The following is a 25,330-nucleotide window of genomic DNA, read 5'->3' as shown; positions in this document are numbered from 1 at the left end:
CCTCGTCATTGCGATTGTCCTTAAAACAAAGCATTTTGTGACGTCATGCTATATAAGAAATTATGATATGAGTAATTGACGAAAATAACAGAGTACAAATGCAATTAAATCAACATGTTGAAATGCTATTTTTAGAGTATAGAGATATTGAAATAAATCTCCAAAGTGTTTATGTAAATAGCATTAAAAAAACAGAATGATGTAATCTAATTTTAGAAAGATGATGTTGCATATTTTTGTTCTAATCAACAATTATTGTAGCTGTTAGACTGAAAACACCTCATCTATCTGTTTCAGTCACTACCCTATTGCAAGGATCGAGTTTATGCTAATAGCCTGACTCCATTGATTTCTTTACAATCAACACGTAATGGTGTTTTTGTATGTTACAAATGTATCTCCCCCTTAAGCTAAAGCCAATGGTCTCCGTATTTATTCAGGAACAATGAAGCCACGGGATGTCTGACAAAGTCTCCAGTTTGTCGTGATATAAGTGTATGGGCCTGTACATGAATTTGAATGGCTTTGTTCCATGTTTTTTACTTGATACAGCAGATTAATTATCACATTAATTTATTATCTAACTTAGCTAATAATATATTTCGACTACTGATGTGAGCGCTGTTTTGTGTGGATTTTATACGATTATAAATAGTTTTAGAGAAATATGGTTTCGCAGAGAAAGACAAAAAGATCAATAAACTCGTAAACAACTCATAACCCAGCCCCAACTAGGCAAATATATATACAACTCGACTTGATTTTGTTTAGATATAATCTATCTCACAATAGAGCAGCTTTATGCCTGTATGCAGCAAAACCGGAAACTTTATACATACATTTCCTAATAAATGAGCGCGAAGAAGCATCCGGCACCGGCCTTAAATCAGTCTAAAATAAATCGTTATTCCTATTTTATACATGTAATTAAATACATAAAATTTAAATTTAAATCTTATCGCAATTAATTTTTTTCCAGAGTGGGCAGTGAAGTATTTCATGTCTTTTTCACTTTCTCGATCTTCAGCATGTTATAATGAAGAAAACAAAAACAAACAGAAAAATACATACGTTTTTGTCAGAGAGAGAGAGAGAAAGAGAGAGAGAGAGAGACGGATATTATACAGTCTCAAAGCTTGAACTTGTTGACGTATCTAAAATAGCTTGAATATCACTAAATATAAAAATAAATACATCGAGAAAATGCTCCGAAATAAGCACGTTGATTATTCGGAATACTTTGTTAAAATACACCTAATGTACGTGTACGATTGCAAATTTTATCAAGTGTTCGCATTACCAATTATTTGTGAGACAAAATTACAGAATGTCTTGTGAGATAATGCTTGAAAGACAGTCGAAATATAAATGAAAATGATATATTCCTGTACATGTTTTACTAGTGTCTAATCTTACACTCATTGTAATATGGCAGTCATTTCTCGTGGGACTGCCCACACAAAAATATTTCCTGCGCACGCAGTACACGCATGATTTTGAGAAAATATATGAAAAACTAATAAGAAAAACTGCCATTGAATACTGATTATCGATTGGATTGTTTTCGGCAATTAATCTTGCAATGGTGAATAATTGCAGAAACAGTTACTAAAGACTCTTCGTATTTTGTTTTAGAAGGACATCAAAATCAGTCTCATACATTTAGATGAAGAAATTTGTGTCACATCATGATAGACGACCGACTTATACAAAAGTTTTGACTAGTTCTCGCGAAAATTACAAAGGACAAAAATACAAATATAGATTTTTAATTTCACGTTAAATGGGGAAAACAAAATTCCTTATCAACACGTGTATATCTGATGTGTGATCTTATATATATATATATATATATATATATATATATATATATATATATATATATATATATATATATATATATATATATATATATATATATATATACATATATATACATATATATATATATATATATATATATACATATATATATATATACATACATATATATATATATATAGATATATATACATATATATACATACATATATATATATATATATATATACATACATATATATATATATATATATATATATATATATATATATATATATATATATATATATATATATATATATATATATATATATATATATATATATATATATATATATATCACCCGATAATAATTATATTGTATTTTATTTAAAACAAACATTTTTATTCAAAATAAACAGCGTAGTTTTTAAACGCATCATGTACCTTTATACGACTTTGAGACGAAAGAAGACATTGACTACATGCAAAGATGCAAATCAGAAAAAATAGTGAGACGCCAAAACAGCTCGAAACTTGTTGTTGTTGTGGGGTTTAACGCCATTTTTCAGCACACAATAGGCTATGTATGGCGGCCAGTATTAATGGTGGAGGAAGAACCCAGGAAAACCCCGGGAAGAACCACCAACCCACGAGAAGCTACTGGCAAGCTTTCTCACATGCCCACATTGATCGAATCCGAGACTCGAACCCACGTACACAGAGGTGAGATGGCAGTGATCCGTAACGGAGAGCGCTTTAGACCACTCGACCACTCGGGGCCCCGCTGGAAACTTGACTCATAATATGACTGATTCGCCAGTAGCGAAATTGTTAAATAAACTTATTTTTAAAAAAATAACAACAATAAAACAAGATATTTAGCAAATTACAAGGACCACAAGCATTTGCTAGGCAGACTAGTATCCAAATGTATATTGTTATATCCATTATTCAGCTTTTACTAATCTGTTTTCCGCTTGAATTAATGGAAGAAATCCCTAAATCACAAGGACATGTACCGAGGCACAATGTTAAGTAGATATACGGAAATATTTCACGAGTAAAAATAAACCTTTTTAGTAGATATAAGGAAATATTTCACGAGTAAAAATAAACCTTTTTTTAGTAGATATAAGGAAATATTTTTCACGAGTAAAAATAAACCTTTTTTTAGTAGATATAAGGAAATATTTCACGAGTAAAAATAAACCTTTTTTTAGCAGATATAAGGAAATATTTCACGAGTAAAAATAAACCTTTTTTTTAGTAGATATAAGGAAATATTTCACGAGTAAAAATAAACCTTTTTTTAGTAGATATACAGAATTATTCCACGAGTAAAAATGAACCTTTTTTAGTAGATATACAGAAATATTTCACGAGTAAAAATAAACCTTTTTTTAGTAGATATAAGGAAATATTTCACGAGTAAAAAGAAACTTTTTTAGTAGATATAAGGAAATATTTCACGAGTATAAAGAAAACTTTTTTTAGTAGATATAAGGAAATATATCATGAGTAAAAATAAACCTTTTTTTAGCAGATATACGGGAATATTTCACGAGTAAAAAGAAAACATTTTTAGTAGATATAAGGAAATATATCATGAGTAAAAATAAACCTTTTTTAGCAGATATACGGAAATATTTTACGAGTAAAAAGAAACCGTTTTTAGTAGATTCACAGAAATATTTCACGAGTAAAGTGGAAAATTTATAAAGTAGATACAAAGAAAGACTTCTCGAGAAAAGTGAAACCTTTTACCAAGAGCTATATGGAATGATTTCACGAGTAATGTGGAAACCCATCTTTAATAGATATAAGGAAAATTTCACGAGTAAAGTGGAAACCTATCTTTTAGCACCTATAAGGAAAGATTTCACGAGTAAAGAGAAAACCTTTTTAGCAGATATAAGGAAAGACTTCACGAGTAAAGTGGAAACCATTTTTAGTAGATATAAGGAAGTACTGAACGAATCAAGTGGAAACCTTTTCTTTAGTAGATATTAGGAAAGATTTCAGGAATCCTGGAAACTTTGTATTGTCAAGAGTGATAAACGAGGAGAGACTATACAACGTGTTTCTTCACGATTAAATAATTCCGATATCATCATTATATATTTTTAAGGCAAAAGGAATCGATATGCATGGGAATACGACTTTTTACAAATTCAGCTAGTACATATAATGTTTCGAATTGTGTTTTTTTGTGTGTGGTCAAATGAATGACTGTTTTGAAAGGAAAATGAAGAGGTCTTTTCTCGTTAACATGTTTCTTGCTAGAATAGATATAGTAAACATTGTTTGGGTCAAGTACTATATAAACACAATTGAGCGGTCAAATCCAACAGATTTCAGACCGCAGTACCCGTTAACAAAGGATTTTAATGACTGGAAGTCATCTTGAAAGGATGTCAGTTTTGTACTTTGTTAATTTCTGCACACAAAAGATATTTTTGTGAGTCTTTGGTTAAGGTTGCGACCTAATTCGGACGCAAATAGTGCACCAAATTTCTATTGACACTGTATTTCTGTATTTAATCACTATTTATCAATCCCAGATTTCTCCAACGTTTTCAAACATCACTATGAGAGCTAAAGTTGTTAATCAAAATAATTTTATTGTAAACAGTTGTATTGCTAGTTTTAAACAAGCGTTTTTTTTTTTTAATTGTAAACAATTTTATTGCTCGTTTTAAACAAGCGTTTTTCTTACAAGTAGTACCATTTGCCGCCGAGTGTGACGTGTATACTGTTTGGGTAACTCAGTATATCAAATAACAACAGTTTCAGGATTCAGTCACAATCAGTTTGTATGACACAATTGAAAATAAATTATAAAATGTTAATCCATGAAGCCTACATTTTTTTTTATTATTGGAGTTCATTTTAAGCATTCTTGATTGTGCCCCTTTATGGAATACGTAAGTGTATACGACAGGGCAGTGATTCTCAAACTGTGTGCCGCGGCACACTAGTGTGGCGCAAGAGATTTGCAGGTGTGCCGTGGGAGTTTTGAAAAATATTTAAAATTGCTAGCGTTTTGAAACCTTGAACATATCGAAAAATTAAATCGTAAATCAATGTCGCAAAAGTTAAAAAGTAACATATATAAAAACGCAATCTCTGTCAGTATGTCATTTATTTGTTCCTTTCGTAACGCGAGACTTGAGAGATCTCGGGAGAACTCGACCACTCTAATTATAATAATAGTCTAATAATAAATACATACAGCCCATTATACAATGTTCTCGAATTTTTCACGCTAAAAAAATAAATACACGACGTAACAAATCAGACCGCTACATTTGGCCGCTAGGGGTGGCAGCTGTACAATGTTCTCGTATTTTCCACGCTAAAATAATAAATACACGACGTAACAAATCAGACCAAAAGCAATCAAAGTAATTCTGCCATTTGTGTCTTCGTGGTTTTGTGAGTTTGGATTTTCAGCATTGACTGAAATCAAATCGAAAACGAGAGAGAGAGAGAGAGACTTCTTAAAATCGACGATGAAATGCGGGCTTCTTTTTCGACTTTAGAGCCTCACTTCGATCTGATATGCTCTCGAAAGCAGGCACATCCTTCACATTAAATTTAAAATTAAATATATATATATATATAAAATAAGTTCTTCACCACAAAAATTGTTAAATCTTTTCAAGTGTGCCTTGAACATTTTTAGATCTATTTGGTGCGCCGCAAGACAAAAAAGTTTGAGAAACACTGCGACAGGGTCTGCAGCCTTGGCACATCAGAGAGAGAGAGAGAGAGAGAGAGAGAGAGAGAGAGAGAGATAATTAATTTTGTTTGCACATGTAGGTAAAGTCTGATTAACATACATACGGAAAGCTATTTCCTAAACAGGAGAAAGAAAGTATTTCCAAAAGTGATATTGCTACTGTGGCAATAAAACTGGTATCTCTACTGTAGTGATATAACTTTTCTTCTGCTTATATATTTTAAACTATTTTACCAAAATAAATAATAAAGTGTATTTCCATAGCATAGTCAGTCTTCAATGTAGAAGATGAACAAGCATTAAAAGCCATCTACCGTTATATTTTCATATTTGATTCTGAAAAAATGACTGACCAGTTGACCAATTTAATCGGCATAAAAAAAGCGATGGTGCAATCATTCCATACTCAAATTTACAACTCCTCACCCATATCCTTGCATAATACAGACTGTTTAATAAAACGTGACAGCTTGTTTTCAATGAAGCAAGGTACATTTAATTTGAGATATACAAAAGAGATAATAGCCGTTTACCCTATGATGAATCTCTATTAGGGAGTTGTCATACCAGGGATTCATAAATCTAACTGTGTGCCACTCTGGCCAAGCTCGTTGAGAGAGAGAGAGAGAGAGAGAGAGAGAGATCCTGTTCGGTTCGTAATGCTTTATGTTCTGAAAGTTGCATAATCTGCTCTCTAACAACTGTTCACAATATATCGACATCCTTTAAATAATTTTTACATACTATATTGACTGTCTATCTGTTCCTTGTAGTCAGTGTCAAGGTCAGTCTCTCATTTTCTTGCATATAAATTATAAGATGATTGTACTCTTTATATCAAGTTTTGACAAACGAGACCTAAATATTTATATTTTAATTGACCAGTCATATGGTAACAATGATAGATGTGTGTATACTGGGCTCGCAGACTTGAAAAACCTGACCTAGACACAGTTAGCTTGTAAGCTCCACTATGGACAATAGGCGTGTCGTATATGTATGTCTGTGAGACGCCGTAGTCGACAAAAACTTGTCCAATGAGAAAATTGCAGTTGAAATTTCGATGTCGTATGTCGTGAAATCCAATATCAGGTGTTGGATCATATTGCATGACCTTTAAGTTCATGACCTTTAAGTTCATGACCTTTAAGTTCTATTTTCTAGATTTAAGTTCATGACCTTTAAGTTCTATTTTCTAGATTGAGATTTTAGATTTTATATGTTGAATTATGCAGTGGTTTAAAGTTCTATTTCCTATGTCGACGTTTTACAGTGTATATTTTGAATTATACAGCGGTGGTGGAAATTTCAATATCATATGTTGAGAATCCCTAAATCACACGTAGCATGAAAGTTCCATTTGATTTGACGAGTATTTAGATTACACCTATTGAATTTTACAGCAACGAAAAGCAGCCTCCTTGTTTTTTTTAAAATAACGCGGTCCGTTCACGAGAGCGACATCTACCGAATAGATTCATAGTAAATCTAGACCTGTGAATGGTAACGTTCCAACTGTAAATGCATGGAATGTAATGGCGCCTCATAACTGAATACACGAACGATGTATCTTAATATTCAATATTATTCTGAATTGTTGGAGTGGAAACAGTGTAATGATATTTGTAACACCAACACATCAGTTCACTATACACAAGTCTGACAAGCAAAATAAAATGTCCGACCATCGCTGTGTAATTCAACTGATACAATCTAAAAAGCTCAACATACGAAATGGAACCTTTAGCACAATCGATGTGATTCAACATGTTCAAATGAAACTCTCGATTTATGGCATTAAAATTTCAACAACCACAGTGTAATTCAAAAGATACAATCTAAAAGATCGACATTGGACATCGAATTTTCAACCAGCACTGTGTAATTCATACATGTCGCCAATTTCACGGTGACTAGGTGATAAGGTTTACAATATAACCCGTGAGGTTTCTTTGACAACAGTGGTTGGAAATAAAAAAGCATACGTCTCTAGCGACTAGCCACTTGAAAATCTAGCAGGCACAAGCGTGTGTTGATCATCTATTGTTTGAGTGATTATTACAGGAGACGATGCATATTGTCTAGAAAATAATCTAATTTATGAAAATAAAAGTTCTTCAATCATTCTCAAAAATCGACCTGTCAAAGATTGTTTAGCTAGATATCACTGATTTCAAGATGAAAACTGGATGAATTGGAACTGGATTCATACCTGCATACACACAATGCCCTTTTTTTAGATACTGAGGGTTAATGATTAAAAAAGTACTTGGAAGTTTAGACAGCACAGCATTCAGTAAAACGATTGACAAATTCCAGTTAAATGATATCCAAATTGTTTTATTATTTACTGTCATAGTAGTTTAAATATATTCATGGGGAACTCTGTTCATTAATTATCGGCTGCAGATTCAAAAAAATTTCCAGTACAGTGTGTAACACGCGTCACGTGACATCGGTGCATCCTCTCTTTGGTAAGAACAAATTCACGTTTCGAAGCTGGAACGATAATTCACGTTGCCAACTTAATATAATATACGATTTACTTCAATAAACAATGTTAAATTTCTTTCCATCTTCCTTATCGGAAATATAAAAAACTACAGGGACAGATTGGGGGTGGGGATCTGGATCCGCACCCGAGTTGTACTTTGATGGACATACCACCCTTGAAACTCAAAAACGACTTACCCTAATTATGTTTGCATGAACTATAGAACCAGAAGTTTCAAACAAGAATTCACACATCCTTGGTAAAATATTCATTATCTGTACTTGGTATAGTTCAATAGGCCTAACAGATTTTAAATCACCACCGAAATCTGCGGCTAATTTATATTCATAACCACAAAGGAAAACCCGTTTACTGATATATGGGATATAATTACTTGATGCAAATCAACCCGATAATAATATCTGAGGAGAAGACATTATCTAGGAGTGATTAAATTTTAATCATCATTCCATTTTATAAAATAATAATGGTTGTCTGATAAGCATATTATAATATTTGAATTATAAATTATAAACTTTGCTAACATTCTATGTGGGTTTACCAGTACGGAGTAAATGTTAAATGGATGTACATTTTCTCTAGATTTGAATGTGCGTGTCTAAAGATCTACATATATACAAACATATTTTGTGATGAACATAAGCAGGTCGTATCTATAGTATTTAATTATATATATATATATATATATATATATATATATATATATATATATATATATATATATATATATATATATGAGGTTTTAGTGAAATTGCATTATATTTAATTTACAGATAAAGAACTTTCGTATTCTTGGTATCTTTATATGTACCTTAAAACAATATGTTATTAATATATCAAAAAATGTATGCGTAAAACGTACATGAAGACAGAAATGTAGATAGGGAAATAAAGGAAGGGATAGAATGAAGAGAGAGTTAGAAGAGCAAAGAGATACACATATGCATACATAAAAATAGTCATATAAATATATACATGTATATCAGGAGTGCACAACCCCCGGCCCGCGAACGTGTTCTTTTCGGTCATCAGGGCAAATTATAACAGCACATAAATCTGGCCCCATAACAGTAAATTAGTGTTTGCAGTCCTCGAGTGGTATTAGAAAATTCAATCTGGCCCTTGGCCGAGTAAGGTTGTGCACCCCTGATGTAAAACACACACTTGTGCGTGCTAAACATTCTGGTGGGTAATGATTTTGATTTCCAACCACACCTGTCAAAGAAATCTCACGGGTTATATTATTCACAATTATCACCTAGTCACCTTGAAATTGGCGACATCCATCTAGGGCAAGTAACTTGTTCAATGTCGGAGCTCACAAACTGTTCCTGTCTAGGTCAGGATTTTAAAGTCTGTCAGTCCCGCAAACGTACATCTATAATGATTACAATATAACTAATAAGACAAAAATCTAAATATTTATTTTTTATTTGTCTAAACTTGCTTTAATAAGTACATTCCTATTATGATGCTGTGCGAGAAAAGGAGAGACTGATCTCGACACTGGCTACATGGATATTACAGACTGACAGTATACTGTGTGCAATATAAGATCGATGGATGAAACTGGACTGGGTAACAGATTGCAGTTTTGTATCTGAAGAAGCGATACATATCAACACGTCATACATGTATTGACATATGTACTGTGAGAGCGTCGAATATTGAACTTGCAGAACATATACAATGATGAGCAGAACATGATCTCTCTCTCTCTCTCTCTCTCACACACACACACACACACACACACACACATTTTCTTGTACCTGACTGCTTCCAAATATTTTGCAAAGCATGAGCTTGTCGGGGCCTATTTTGCGCTTGTCGAGGGAGTCGGGTAAGTGTATTTATGATCCCCTGCGCTATACAGCTTTACTAAAAGACGCAGCCTGACTTTCATTGCTTCTTCTTATGGACCCTTTTCAACCTTTTTTTGTGGAGACCGGACAAAGACGTGACCAAAACAATCAAGACCCATGTAGATCATACACTGGCCAGCTTTTTGGCCATACTACAATGGATGGATATACCACCAACTGCTACAGTTCCAACATGGGCGCCCACATATACGGGAAAGAGGGAGGGAGGCGATTGCCCCCCCCCCCCCCATCCGTTCACCTCTAAACATGTTTTGGGCTACATCAGTAAAACGTAATTGACGACCACTACACGTTTGTCCCACACACCTCAACAAAGAGGGCGTGAGACAATCGGGTTGGGTGGTGGAGTATCCACCAGACAGTAGAGTCAGCGATGTCGGCGTTGATGAGGGATGTGCTAATAGGTGCAGAGATTTATCCAACTCGCACATTCTGCAGACGAAACTCCACAACAGGTACCGAAACTACTGACATAAATAAACAAGGAGAAAAATATCTTTCCCCGTCTTCTGTTGAGGCCTACAGCCACATTTGAAACACTACATCGATTTATCAGCTGCTTTCTAACTTGACAGCACTGTTCCAGTTTCAAGTACCAATTTGCTACTTTCCTTTCGTACCTCATTGACAATAGTTGTGTCTTAGCTATTGATTATGCGAGCAAATTAAACAGGATTCCTAAATCAACAAAGTGTTTGCTTATTCAAAGGCTCCTGCAGACGCATCTTAAACATTTTCAGCACAGAGATTACCGACAACAAACTGATAAATGTACTATAGAAAAACCTGTAATAGTACTGCCTATGTTGATTCACAATACCTTCATCACAGCTCTATTTAAATCAATGTTTCTCCTAGCATTTAATGCGTTGCTGCGGATAGTGGAAATGGCAGTTAGACAGCCAGGTTGCAGAAACCCACACTTAGCTACCTCAGATGGTTATCAATGAGATAATGTTGTAGCAGAGTTGAGCGTTATGAACACTACTATGGTACCCTCATTTGCCTCGTCTAGCCACAAAATGTGCAAGACCGTACCACCACCATGCCTATCACTGATGCAACATTTACAACTGCGGGATATCACTTGTGACCAATCTTCGTTAGCTCGGTTAGGTTTCCCTTAGCTAGTTAGTTCATCCAAACTTTGCTCACATCGATCTTGCTATGAACTTTTTAATATCAGTTCTTCAAGAGTAATAGTTTTCAATAGGCGGAGTCACTGAGGCGACTTAACAACGTCTGTCTCTTCGGGTCTTTCATATCCGAAACTCAAGCGCTTTTAAGAAATATATCCGTCTGAGCGACATAATTTGCGGCTTGTAATTCGATACTGACCATTATCGTTTTCACACCACTATTAGGATTTTGACGGCCCTAGTTTTGCTTTGTGTTTGTTAGCTCTTGTGGGTCAACAGACTAAACAAGCTGACCACATGCAACCGACTGGATTCCAGTTCTTATACGGGTGCATTAAAGATGGAATTTTCAATGGGAAATGCCAACACACTTTTCAAGTTACTTTACAATTCCAAAAATGTATTGACGTTACAAATGATCATTTTATTACTTGTTTATGTGTAGAATTATGCAGGTTCTGAGCAAAATAGTTCTAAAGACAGCTTCTTTCTGGTCTGACTTTGTGCTGCGCACGACTAAGTATTTGGTGCTCCTTGTTTTCTTTGTGAATGTTCATTTTGGAGCGACACAGAGGGTGATACAGGAATCTTAACAGTATCTGTATCTTGACGGTCTGTGCCTAAAATTTGAACAATATTAACTTCACGATGTCTGCAAAGTAATGGTACGGAATTTATACTAAATAAATTTAATATGTCTTTATATTGCAATCTGTTCCATATTCATGCGCAATCTTTACTGAAAAACACTGCAGCAAAAACATCGGAATTTGGTGTCAATGCACCCTTATTCCTGAACTACTTTATAGTCTGTCTTTCTTCTTGCAAGTATTAGCGTATGGTCTTGTGAGGATTTATGTCTGTATATTCTAGAATTATATTGTAATTCTTTAATTCAATTATCTGTATCGGTACCGTCCTTCCCGTTATAAACAATCTCCTAACCATAAAATTACTTACGTTCGCGTAAGTACATTCGTGAGTAGCGTGATGATGTTGGGTGTACTTACGTTCGCGTAAGTATATTCATGAGTAGTGTGATGATGTTGCGTGTAGTTACGTTCGCGTAATTATATTCGTGAGTAGGATGATGATATTGAGTGTACTTACGTTCGCATAAGTTTATTCATGAGTAGCGTGATGATGTTGGGTGTACTCACGTTCGCTTAAGAGTATATTCATGAGTAGCGTGATGATGTTGGGTGTACTTACGTTTGCGTAAGTATATTCATGAGTAGTGTGATGATGTTGCGTGTAGTTACGTTCGCGTAATTATATTCGTGAGTAGGATGATGATATTGAGTGTACTTACGTTCGCATAAGTTTATTCATGAGTAGCGTGATGATGTTGGGTGTACTCACGTTCGCTTAAGAGTATATTCATGAGTAGTGTGATGATGTTGGGTGTACTTACGTTCGCGTAAGTATATTCATGAGTAGTGTGATGATGTTGGGTGTACTTACGTTCGCGTAAGTATATTCATGAGTAGTGTGATGATGTTGGGTGTACTTACGTTCGCGTAATTATATTCGTGAGTAGGGTGATGATGTTGGGTGTACTTGGGCATTACTTAATTAATATAATGGATAGAGTCCGTAATGAGTAACTGGATCGCGACTTAGCGGTCATACTGGTTTTATTGACAAATTGTCCTCATGGTTGTAATTGGCCACAATTAACCGAATAGCGTAACTTTCAAATGAACCGCAAAGGATAAGACAAGTTGCTTTTATTAAAGAAATTTGTCAAATTTAATTCACCTTAGCACATCTTACAATCGAGGCCACTGGGGCATTAGAGCCGTCATCCCCCCACCCCCACTGGCCCCTACTAGTTAATAATGTTGTTGGAAAATTCATAAATTCTTCTACCCCGTAAATGAACACAATAGTGCTAATCCACATTTCAATGTTAAAACTGGTAAGTACGAATGGTACAACCTAACGAAAATGTGTTGCTTTAAAAATAAAAAAAAAGAATTTTACATACTTTTAAGACGGTACCTTTCATATTTCCATAATTCTGATATTGAATCAAGTCTTCTTCAATACAAAGACGAAACTTCTTTTATAACGGCAGTAGACTTATTGTAACACCAATCAGCCCATTGACACGTATCGATATACACAACACAAATTGAGTTCATTCTTTCGTAATAATATGTTGTTTCCACTTCTGTATAGAATTCCGGTCAAAAACCTCATAATTAAACATATCCTTTCAACTCAATACACCAAAACAAATAAACAAATTTGCGTACTCCGTATAGTGCGATCTTAACAGAGCGTGTCTGCAAACGGTATCATCTTACTGTTTGGTACGTGAGCCGTACTTATCAGCATAGAAGACGTACAGTAATAGAGGACATTATCTACAAATACAATATATATAACTGCTGTGGCTTTTCAATCTAAATTACACTTCGTCATGTTTATTAAAGCAAGTGCACTTTATTGTTCCACATGCTAAATAATTTTCATGAACAATATATATATTAAAAAAAACAGATGAGGTTCAACACTGCTTGGATTTGATTCACGCTAATAAGTGAGAATATATAAGGTAGGTAAAATAATTGTGCTGTTCAGTCGTATCAAAACATTGGAGGGATATATTGCAATTTTTCTTTAGTCACGTACAGCTATATTCCATATAAAGTAAACACACGTTACCGAATCCCGTTTTTACAAATAGAGATTGAAACTACCAAATAATGAAATATTGTCATATTTTATTTATTAAATACACATAATATGAAACACATTACTCTAACCATTTTTACCTAGTGAAATTTGATATAGTATAACATGTGATTATTACCATTATGACAGGGATGATTCTTCTATGTGTATTATTTGAAATCCCTGGACGAATCAGTTGAAACATTAACTTCTAAATAAATTATAACACACGGCTAATGAAAATCCTATGTTTTGAGCAATGGTATATTTCCGCTCCAATACCTATCCCTAAAACGATGTTATGAGTAGTGAATAGGGCCACCTTACGTACAATGCAAAATAACATTACAGAGACCCCTGGGCCACTTTACGTACAATGGAAATTTAACATGGCGAAAAATCGTGTACCACTTTACGTACAAGGGGAATTAACATGGGAATAAATTGTGGGTCATTTTACGTACAAGGGGAATTTAACATGGGATTTTTTTTAAAAAATTTTTTTTAAAAAAAGGGGTAGGCAATTCAAAGACTATCTCTTTTCGAGAAATATGGCTGGCCCTGAAAAGGGCCTTTGGGTTTATGTTAATATGCCCTTAACATAAAGGGCATCTGCAACATCTTCTTCTTCTTCTTAGGCTTCGTCGAATGGTAGGTCCATAAACTAAAACTCTTTTCAGGCATCCTTGCCTCTCCACGTAAATTCTACGTATCCATAGGCTCGTGTCGGTCCTGTTGACAACGGTCCACTTGGATCGGACATACATGAGCATGTCCGTCCTGAACATCATCGTTGACACAAGGGTTGAAGATTCAACGTCTGTCCACATGTTGAGGTTCTTAGAATAGGTGAATCAATGCAGTGAACGGCGCTTATTTATAGGGGCGGAAAGGATTGAAACGGATTGAGTTCATTTACCAATCCGAACACGCGTTACAGAATTCAGTCAGCTCGCATCCAATCCGAAGAGAGCAGTCTGTGACGTCACGTAGTCAATATAGATTCGCTAGCGCTTGTGTGCAGTCAATCTATGCGACAGTGATTCAACATGACGGAAACTCAGAAAACGATCCAGTGGGGTGCACCAGCAGGGGAGACCGCCCAAGGGAACCCGGACTTACTTTCAGAAGAGGTGAATTGGGATTTTGTGGATTTTCTCTCCTCGCAAGAATTTGTTCCGGAACCTTCGTTACCTTCTTCATTACCGCAAGTGGAGAATTTTAGACAGAGACAGAAAGAAGAATTGGAGAAATTTATACAACGACAAAAGGAAGCGGAACAGGCTTTTCTCCTACAGCAACAGCAACAAGAAGAAGAGGTAAGAAAAAAACAACAGCAAGAAGAAGTAGCAGCAAAGAAACAAGAGGGTGAAAATCAAACGGTCACGGTACTGTTGGACATTTTAGCGGAGTTAAGAAGTCTGAAACAAATGTATCAGACTTCTTTATCACGACCGAAGAGAATACGACCTTCCCGAGCCAAACATGTCAACCCTGTGACTAAGCCTACCGTACCACCCTTAGTGATTTCAACCCAATCATTATCATCATTACGCAGTCCAGAAGTAGGCCTTGGCCGTGGCAAAGGCTTAAGGCAGTTAAAATTGATTGCTTAAACTCACCCCTACACCATGAAGAAAAAAGGCCCTTTTCAGGGCCACCCACATTTCTCGAAAAGAAATACAATTTCAATTTGCCAATAACTCAAAAAAACTCACCCATGTTACCCTTATAGTACGTGTCTGTGTATGAGTGCGTGAGTGTAGCTTCTTATTTTAAAATCAGAACTCAAAGACACTTACCTTATATCATTCATTTATTCTTTTATCAATAGTTACAATCCAAATCACAATTCACAACAGAGCACTTTAAAAAGTTCATAGACTTCTTCTGTCTCACTATTTAGTCTCTCTGTTTTTTGAATTTCTTCACCGTCACACTCTTTTCCTCTTCTTCCTCCTCGCTTTCTTCCCTTCTTCTTTTTTTCTCCTGTTTCTTTTTCTTCACCTGTCTTCTTTCTTCCTCAGAAGAATCCCTCTCTTCCTCTTTTAAATAATTCCTCTCTTCTTCTGAAGAATCCTTCTTTTCTTCTGACTCCTCTTGTTTCTTTTTTGGGCAATCTGGAGACCAATGTCCTTTTTCTTTACAATAATAACAGGTATCTTGACTTTTGTCTTTTTTAGTCCCTGTTTTTGTTCTTTTTTCACGGTCTGGACACTCTGAAGACCAATGCCCTTTCTTCTGACAGATATAGCAAGTATCTTGACTTTTATCTCTAAAGGAAGGAGAGTAGTCCGTAGGCTGGTCTGAAGAGAATTTTCTAATGACCCCTCGCAAAGCTCTGACGAAACGTTCCATCTGGTTAGTCTCTTCCATCGTTGTGCTCGGCTTGAGAGTGAAATGAATAGTGAAAGGACAAGACACACACCCTTTTATATACGCTGGTCTGCCAGGACTATAAAGTAGCTTATGGTGTTTGAACTTGAGTCATTTGACTTTTTGCTTTCAAGATGAAACGATCCCATTCATTCGAGAAGAAAGAAGAAGAAAGTAAGAGGCAGAAACGTGATCTATCGCCTCGTACCAGGGCTGAAATCTTGGCACAAATTCATGCCAGTGATTTTGAAGAGGACATGAGTGAACCGGAATCCGAACCCTCTAAACCAAGTTCACCACCCTTTGTCAACCCTGAAAAGTACTATTCCATTCGAGAGACGGAAAAGCGCTCCTCTAGAAAATTTAGAACCACGGCTTACAAATACACGGTGAAGTTTAAAGATTTCAAGTCCGAAGTACCGTTAGAGAAAGCAGAAGTGTTCATCACTGAGGTGTGGGATTCTTTGCTCACTGCACTCAAGCGACAATGTCAACCCAAAGAAGACGATCGTTTGAGACTTTCCATACAACACGACGGTTTGAAATCCCCTGTTTGGATCGAGTTTAGCACCCCTGCAGAATTAACTGCTTCCAAAGTCATGGACAAGATTCAACACGTACAACAATCTAATGATCAGTTTGACATCACCGATGGTAAAGCCACACTGGACATGACCCACGTCTCTCCTCCTCAAGGGACAGGACGCAAAAAGATGTTATTGGTGGACGACCTTCGCAACACCAAAAAGAGTCTCGTCCGAATTAACAACCCTCATGACCAGATGTGTTTAGCTCGTGCCATCGTGGTGGGACGAACCTATGCCAACAAGAACGACACGGTAGAATGGAAAAGAACCTGGAACACTATTCAACGATCCGATCGAGCCAAACAACGAAATGAAGCAGAACTCCTGTTACAACAAGCCGGACTGTCCAAAGACACACCCTGTGGCATTCCTGAGATGCAAAAATTGCAAGATACCCTAGCTCCACGCTACACCTTGAAAGTGCACCCTCAAGAAGTGCGCGGACCTCTGTTGTTTCGAGGCCTAGATTTTAAGGATGGAAAATACATTCACCTTTATCATCACGATGAACATTTCGATACCATTACCAGTATCACTGGATTCCTGAGATACAGATATTACTGTGAGAAATGTGACCATGGTTATAACAATCGAGAGCAACACAAGCATTGTGGATCGAAATGCTCAGGATGTTTGGCCTCTTCACCCTGTCTGAGCGAAGAACCAGTGCCTTGTTCAACTTGTCTGCGCACGTTTGTCAGCCCTACCTGTTACCAACAACATCTGAAAACGCAAGGTTCACAGAAGAAATGTGCTTGTCAACTCCTGAGATTGTGCCCTACGTGTGAACAAGTCATATGTACCAATGCTGCCAAGGCACACGTATGTCGAGGAAAGAAAAAATGTCACATTTGTCACCACATCGTGGACTTGGAACACCAATGTTACGTGCAAAAATACCAACCCCCACCAGAGAAAGAGGACGGTCACAAGAAGAAAGGCAATTTCATCTTTTTCGATTTCGAATGCATGCAAGAGACCGGCATTCACATTCCTAATTTCTGCGTGGCTCATCGAGCGTGCGAGAAGTGCATTCAAGAACCTATCTTCAGTCATTGCCCTCACTGCAGCAAGATTCCCGGAGGGCGTGAAAAAATCTTTCGGGGACCTAACACGTTAGCCGATTTTGCCCAATGGGTCTTAGACCCCGTCGACAAGACGTGGAGCCAAGAGGACATCGAACGTTACGGAGATTGTCATCGTCATGCCACGGTGATGGCTCACAATTTCTCCGGATACGATGGACAGTTTCTTCTCAGATACTATACGGAACAAGGCACCGAACGTCCTAAAGTCACTTTGAACGGAGCCAAAATCATTTTCATGCAAGTGGGACAAGTGCAGTTTAAAGATTCGATGAGTTACTTGGCCATGCCTTTGAGTCGAATGCCTAAAACGTTTGGAATGACAGAAATGGCTAAAGGGTACTTTCCACACTTTTTCAATACGGAAGCCAATCAACATGCCGTTCTACCCCATTTACCAGAGGTTCACTATTACGACCCCGACAACATGCGTACCGAACAACGAGAAGCTTTCTACGCTTGGTACCAGATTCACGCCTCGGACCCTTTCGACTTTCAGGAAGAAATGCTAAAGTATTGTCGTTCCGACGTGGACATTTTACGGCGTTGCTGTGGAAAATTTCGAGAACTGTTCATGGAACACGGAGGGGTCGATCCTTTGAAAGAAGCTTGCACCATTGCCAAAGCGTGTTCCTTAGTGTACCGCCAACGATTCATGCCTGAAAACACCGTGGCTGTCATCAGTCCTCAAACGACCCACTATGTCAAGCGTCAATACTCGGTCAAAGCCCTACGTTGGTTACATTACTTGTGCGACAAGGAAGACAAATGGATTCAGCATGCCCGCAACGGAGGAGGCGAAAAGACCATCGGAACGTATTCGGTCGATGGTTGGGACTTAGAAAACCCCAAGATCGTGTACGAGTTTAACGGTTGCTTATTTCACGGATGTCCCGTCTGTTACCCTGACCGTGGCACTAAAAATCAGTTTTTGCAACGAACCATGGAAGACTTGTACCAGGACACTTGTCAGCGACGTCTAAAGTTAGAACAGCAAGGATACCAAGTGGTGGAAATGTGGGAACACGAGTACGATCACCGTTTGAAAACCGATCCCGAGTTTAAACGCCTCGTGGAAAGTTACCAGTTCATGGATCCGCTGAACCCGAGGGATAGTTTGTACGGAGGAAGGACCAATGCCACCTGTTTGCTGTACCAAGCCGATGAAAAGAAAGGAGAAGAAATCAAATACTTGGACGTGTGTTCGCTGTATCCCTACGTGTGCAAATATTGTCGCTTTCCTGTAGGGCACCCACAATTGTTCACGGAACACATCGACCTGAAAAACATTCGACAATACGAAGGCTTGATCAAGTGCAAAGTTTTGCCTCCCACGAACCTATACCATCCCGTCTTACCTCACCATTGTCAAGGCAAATTGATGTTTCCCTTGTGCCGTACTTGTGCCGAAACGTGCAACCAGGACCAACCTTGTCAGCACAGCCAGGAAGAACGGGCCTTGACGGGAACCTGGGTCAGCGTAGAATTGTTCAAAGCTCTGGACATGGGATACCAACTGTTAGAAGTGTACGAAATTTGCCACTTTCCCAAGACACAACAGTACCACAAGGGTGACCCTACTCAGAAAGGCATTTTCGCCGACTACGTGGATGCCTTTTTGAAACTGAAGCAAGAAGCCAGCGGCTATCCTTCCTGGTGTCACACTCCCGAAGACCAAATACAATTCAAAGAGAAATACTACGAACAAGAAGGCATCACTTTAGACCACATCGAGAAAAACGAAGGCAGGCGATCGTTTGCCAAAGTGATGTTAAATTGCTTGTGGGGTAAAATGGCACAACGACCGTGTTTACCCAAGACGGAATATTTGACAGAACCTTCCCGCTACTTCCAGATGATTCACGACAAAACCAAATACATGAAACACGTGGACGTCGTTCGAGAGAATTTGATCTTGGTCAATTACGAAGAAGATCTGGACTTTGTACAAGACGACCCTTTTGGAAATGTCATCATTGCGGCTTACGTGACAGCTCATGCTCGCTTAAAATTGTACGAAGCTTTAGAACTGTTAGGGGAACGCGTCCTGTACTTTGACACGGACAGTTGCATTTACGTCCATCACCCTATTCAACATCACCCTAACATCGAAGGAGACCGTTTAGGAGCCTGGACAGACGAGCATCCCGACGACAAGATTCTAAGTTTCGTCAGTGGCGGTCCCAAAAATTACGGCTACGAATACCGGGACAAACAAGGAGAAGTGCACACGACGTGCAAAGTGAAAGGACTGACTCTGAATTATCGTACCAGTCGTGTGGTCAACTTTGGGGTATTGAAAGAAGCCTTGCAATCGGGAGAGGATGGAAACTTTAAAGTGACCACTTACCAACCGAACAAGATTGTACGTTTACCCACTCACCACATCGTCAGTCGACCCTTGGAAAAAGTCTATCAAATCGTGTACCAGAAGCGAGTGCGACTTCCCAATCATTTCACCTTACCTTACGGACACGTTGGTATAAAACATTGGTTGTAAGAGGATAGTTACCCCACCAGAAAGATGACTTCGCCACAGCAAGAATCGAGTGAGAAACCCGATGAGAACTCCAAGTTCAAACCCTACCATTTTCCAGTCTTTTTACCTGACTATTGTGATTGTGCCCGTCGATTGGACACGTTTCAGAAATGGCCTACGGATAGGGAAGGATTACCTTCTTCGCATGTTTTAGCTAGAACAGGATTTGTCTACTTGGGACCTGAGTCAGGATTGGGATACGAGGTACAGTGTTTCGCTTGCGGACTGAAGTTACGAATGGATCTATGTATCTATAAAGATTCAGCTATTCTGGAGCATACTCGATGGTCTCCGAATTGCCCTTACCTTTCTATGGCCTTTCCACCCATCACACTACGGTACAATGTTGACGGTACCTTAGAGACGGTACCTTCCAGAACAGGACATAAAAAACGTAAAAAAGGAAAGATGTACAAGTTGGAGACTGCATTGAGACTAGTATAAAAAAGGGGCTATGGTCAAGATCGATAGTTCATTGTGACTACCAAGACCGAGCGAACAAGATGAATACTTTGAAAAAGACATCGTTTCAGTTTGGGGATTGTAAAAAAGCTGTATCTTTCTCTAGTGTGACTAATACTGGATGGATAAGACCCATGCATTGCGACGGAAAATGTCCGGAAGGAAACTGCGATTGTCCATGTGGTTACCATTGTAATTGCGTAACGGAGTTTGCAGACGAGTGCGATTGTGAGCCTTGCGATGGGACCGATGCTGTACCTTGTGACCTGAGCGATGCCGTAAAGCATCATGGGAACTTTAGTACCCCTACCCCTATCATGGAAAGTGATGCTGTGCGTGTCAGACCTGTGGGATGCGAAAGCGATGCTGCTCGTCCTCTTGGACATTTTACTGGGTTTCGTTTTAAAGGGGAATGTCCACCTTCACGTCTACCCCCTTACGGATGTCATCCAGCCCTGAGCAAACTCCTACCCATGTCACTCAACCCTCATCGAAACGAACCTGTGAAAGACGAATATTCGTTTCCTGTGCGTTCGTCGGAATACTGCGACTTTGAAAATCGTCTTCAATCGTTCAAAGGAAAATGGCCAAAGTATCTGGGAGGACCGACCCCCGAAGAATTAGCCAGAGCCGGATTTTTCTACTTGGGCGAAGGAGATAAAGTCAAGTGCTTCAGTTGCGGTGTGTCACTTCACCACTGGGAACCGCAAGATTCGGCCTACGTAGAACATGCTCGATGGTCACCGAATTGTCATTACTTACCTTTAGTGGGACCGAGACATTAAAGTAACTTCTTACCATAATCATCTGTTCATGGATACTTTACAAGAGAACATTCGTGCTTTGCCTGTGGAGTTGAGAGAACGCATTTACCGAGAGCTGGTCAAAATACAAGTGAAACGTAAAGAACAATTGCATCTGATACGTCACCGGTGTTTGAACCACTGGTACCTGAAGGCTATACAAGGACTGATTCAATTGAAAGTGTTCCATTGGACAGACATTGATCAACGACCTCCTGGTTATAAAAAGGAATGGTTTGGTATTGACGATTCTATTTACTACATTGTAAACGTATTGCATCGAATTCCAGAGGAAGAGTTAACGAATTACCAACATCTTTCACACAATGTCAACTTGGTGAAAGAGGAAACTTCTGAACGAATTGTAATGTGTAGATTAGTGACTCAACGATTTAAATTCGACACTGAAGTGAAACCATGTTTGTGCAAAGAGTACATTTCTTGTGTCAGACCAAAGAGGATTTAGTATGACCTATTCATGGATACTTTACAAGAGAACATTCGTGCTTTGCCTGTGGAGTTGAGAGAACGCATTTACCGAGAGCTGGTGAAAATACAAGTGAAACGTAAAGAACAATTGCATCCGATACGTCACCAGATCTTTAACCACTGGTACTTGAATGGTATAAAAGAACTGATTCGTCAGAAATTCTTTCAATGGTCAGACATTGTTCAACACTTTGAGGTCGCTAATGATCGACATGTTCATGATTATGGTTACTTCGAGATTCACCTACAGCAATACATTGAGGAAGACAAGTTAAAGGATTACCAACATATTTTACGTGGAATCTACTTAGAGGAAGAGGAAACACCTAAACGAACTCTGACGTTTCGGTTACAGTATGCAAGATTTAGATTCCCTACTGGAGAACGAAGATCTCTGGCTAGAAAGTACGTCTATTGCATCCGAAAAAAAGAGAATATAAAAAGAGGCTGCCATGCCACGGTTTATGTCACATGTCATCCAACAGATTCCGTGGAAGGAACTCAATGACCATATTCAAACCGTGGATCATTACCATCAATTATTACAAGAACTGTATCCATTCAATTTTGGACGACAAGTGGTGTGTGTCTTAGTGACTTGTTTTCTGGGATTTCGTTTACCAGCCGATTCTTTGTGGACTCTTTACGATCAGTACTTACCACCTCCATGGCCTTAAATGGTCACGAAAAACTCCTCTTGCTCAAAGCCTTGCGTTTTCATCTGGATACTTCTCGACCTCTACGGGAAAAAAAGATTCGTCAACTTTTAGCTACCCAAGACGTGTATGACGATGTGTGTGTAGCTTGTGACTTACATCCCCATTGGACAGATGTCCGTGCCTGGAAAGAATGGGATTTTGAGGCTTGGACCCAAGAAGTGGCCCAGTATGCACGAGAGTTGTTCAAGGAAAAAAGTTACTTTTCAACCCGTGTTAGTGACGGTGCCAGAAGAACCCGTCACCCAGGACAGGACTGTCGTGGACAGACCTGAAAGACCCTTTCGGGAGGACACTTGTGTGACCTTACCCCCTGTTGAACTGGTTAGAACATTACCCAAAAGATGTGATTGTTGTACAGACACTTGTGTTTATTCCACGTTCATCGTTATCATGTGCCTTTTATCCTTGTACTTAAGCCTTTGGCTTTTATGTATTTTTGTCTTTCGTATTCATGTTTGAAAAAAAAACATTCAATAAACGTGTTCTGAAAAAGTATATAAACTCTTGTCTTGTTTGTTTTCGTGTCACAAGTGACATTTCTCACACCATGGCTACCTCTGCTGTCTCTGCTCCCTCTTCCTCTACTGTCAAAGTCATCGACGAACACTTAGATCGTGCCAGTTGGGAGGCTTTGTATCTTCGCCATCCCTTTAACATGCTCATTGCTGGACCTAGCGGTTCGGGCAAAACCGAATTCGTCAAACGTTTGATCGAACATAAACATCATTTGATCGATCGGCCACCTCAACGGATCGTGTGGTGTTACAAAGAGTGGCAATCGGCGTACAGCTTCTTGCGAGAAAGTCAAGGCGATTCCATCGTGTTTGTGGAAGGCATTCCTAAAGAAGACGACGGCATCGTCTCTGACTCCCGTCTAACCCATTTGGTCATTTTCGACGACATGTTAGGAGAAGACGAAGAAGAAATTAAATTGTGGTTCACGCGCAAAGGGCATCACCGTAATGCCAGTGTCATTTACATCACCCAAAATTTGTTTCAACAAAGTAAAGCCCATCGCACCATCAGTCTCAATGCGCATTACGTGGTCTTGTTTAAAAGCCCTCGAGATAAATCGCAAGTGCAAGTCTTAGCCAAACAGTTAGGAACGCCTTGGCTGACTCAGGCGTACGACGATGCCACTCAAACTCCACACGCCTATTTACTCGTCGATTTGAAACCTACGACCCCCGAGGATTTGCGATTTCGTACCCACTTGTTTCACCACTGGTGCCAAGACGGAGGGCCTGTCCTGTACACGTCTCCGTCCTCGACTTCATTTCACTCCCATGAAAAAAATCTATAAAAACCTCAGACCCTTTTTCGTCTGTCTCACACAGTGTGAACATGACGTCCCTTCAGTCTCATCTTCCCGTCAAATTGATTCGTGCCTTGTATGGCATCAGTCGAGAAAAAGATCCACAAACACGAGCCCGTGTCTTAGAAGCTAGTCTCAAAGAAGTCTTACGATGGTTCACGGTGACGGCACGTCAATTACTCCAAGGAATCATTCAGATTCCTCATCAAACCCAACGCTTTTTCGATCGAAACAAAGTCGCTTTGGTCCAACTGGCCGATCCCCGCATCGACACTCAAACCAAAAAACAAATCATTTTGAAACCTGGAGGGAGCGGTACTCTAGGAGGGGTCATCATTCGCTCACTCTTAAGATGGGATCCTAATGCCCCCAAAGTTATCCCCAAGACAAAAGTCCAACGAAGCCCCAAGAAGAAAAAGAAAAAGACCAAGTCCCCAAGAAGAATAACTTCTCCAGTGGCAGGACCCTCCTCTTACCAGACACCACCACCATCACCCCGGAAAAAGAAAAGAAGCCCCCAGAAAAAGAAACAGAGAAAAAGTCCTCAAAAAAAGAAAAGTCCACAGAAGAAAACTAGTCGCAAGAGAGGCACTTCGGCCAGGACGCAACCTTACACTCGCAAGCCACGACCTGCCACAACGTCTCCGGCAGCCTCACGTTTGTCCACTTCTCCGTTGATGTCACCAGGAACTGAAGAGTACTTGGAGACGTTGATCACACCAAGAACTTCTCCGTTGATGACCCCCAAAAGAGATTCCCCAGTGGCAGGACCTTCCCATTTAGCAGCAGTGGCTGCTGCTCACAAAGTACCTTCTCCCAAAATCAAAGTTCAAGAAAGATCGGGCATGTTACAAAGTTTACTGGATTTGTCCAAGCAAGAACTGGCTCGATTTAGTCCGTTACGTACCCCTGCACGACGTGTCATGCCTGTCCTCAAACTGATAAAACGTAAAGACAATCAGTGGCGACGCGTTCCAGTATAAAAAAGGCCTGTGACCAAGTAGGGTATCAGTGTTTTTTAGGTGCTCCTAAAGACTCAAAGATGTCACCCTCCAGAAAACCCCAAGGAAAGAAAAGAAAAGGACTGCCACCACGTTTAGCCAAACATGGGGACCTGTTATCTGTCCTGTCCAAAGCTTCTCCACCCCTACGAAAAAAACTCATTCAAACAGCCTCCAAAGAGGTCATCGA

At 38.7% G+C, this 25,330-nt stretch overlaps 1 protein-coding gene across 2 annotated transcripts in view; it reads right to left on the bottom strand.

Annotated features, from left to right (window-relative positions):
• The window catches only part of LOC149792469 (soluble guanylate cyclase 88E-like), a 501,393-nt gene that overhangs the window by 240,468 nt on the left and 235,595 nt on the right, over positions 1-25,330 (bottom strand). The window lies entirely within an intron of this gene.

Source organism: Sinohyriopsis cumingii, chromosome 9, assembly GCF_028554795.1.
Source record: "Sinohyriopsis cumingii isolate HCF-2022 chromosome 9, ASM2855479v2, whole genome shotgun sequence".
Taxonomy (NCBI): domain Eukaryota; kingdom Metazoa; phylum Mollusca; class Bivalvia; order Unionida; family Unionidae; genus Sinohyriopsis; species Sinohyriopsis cumingii.
This window is presented reverse-complemented; position numbering and strand designations above follow the sequence as displayed.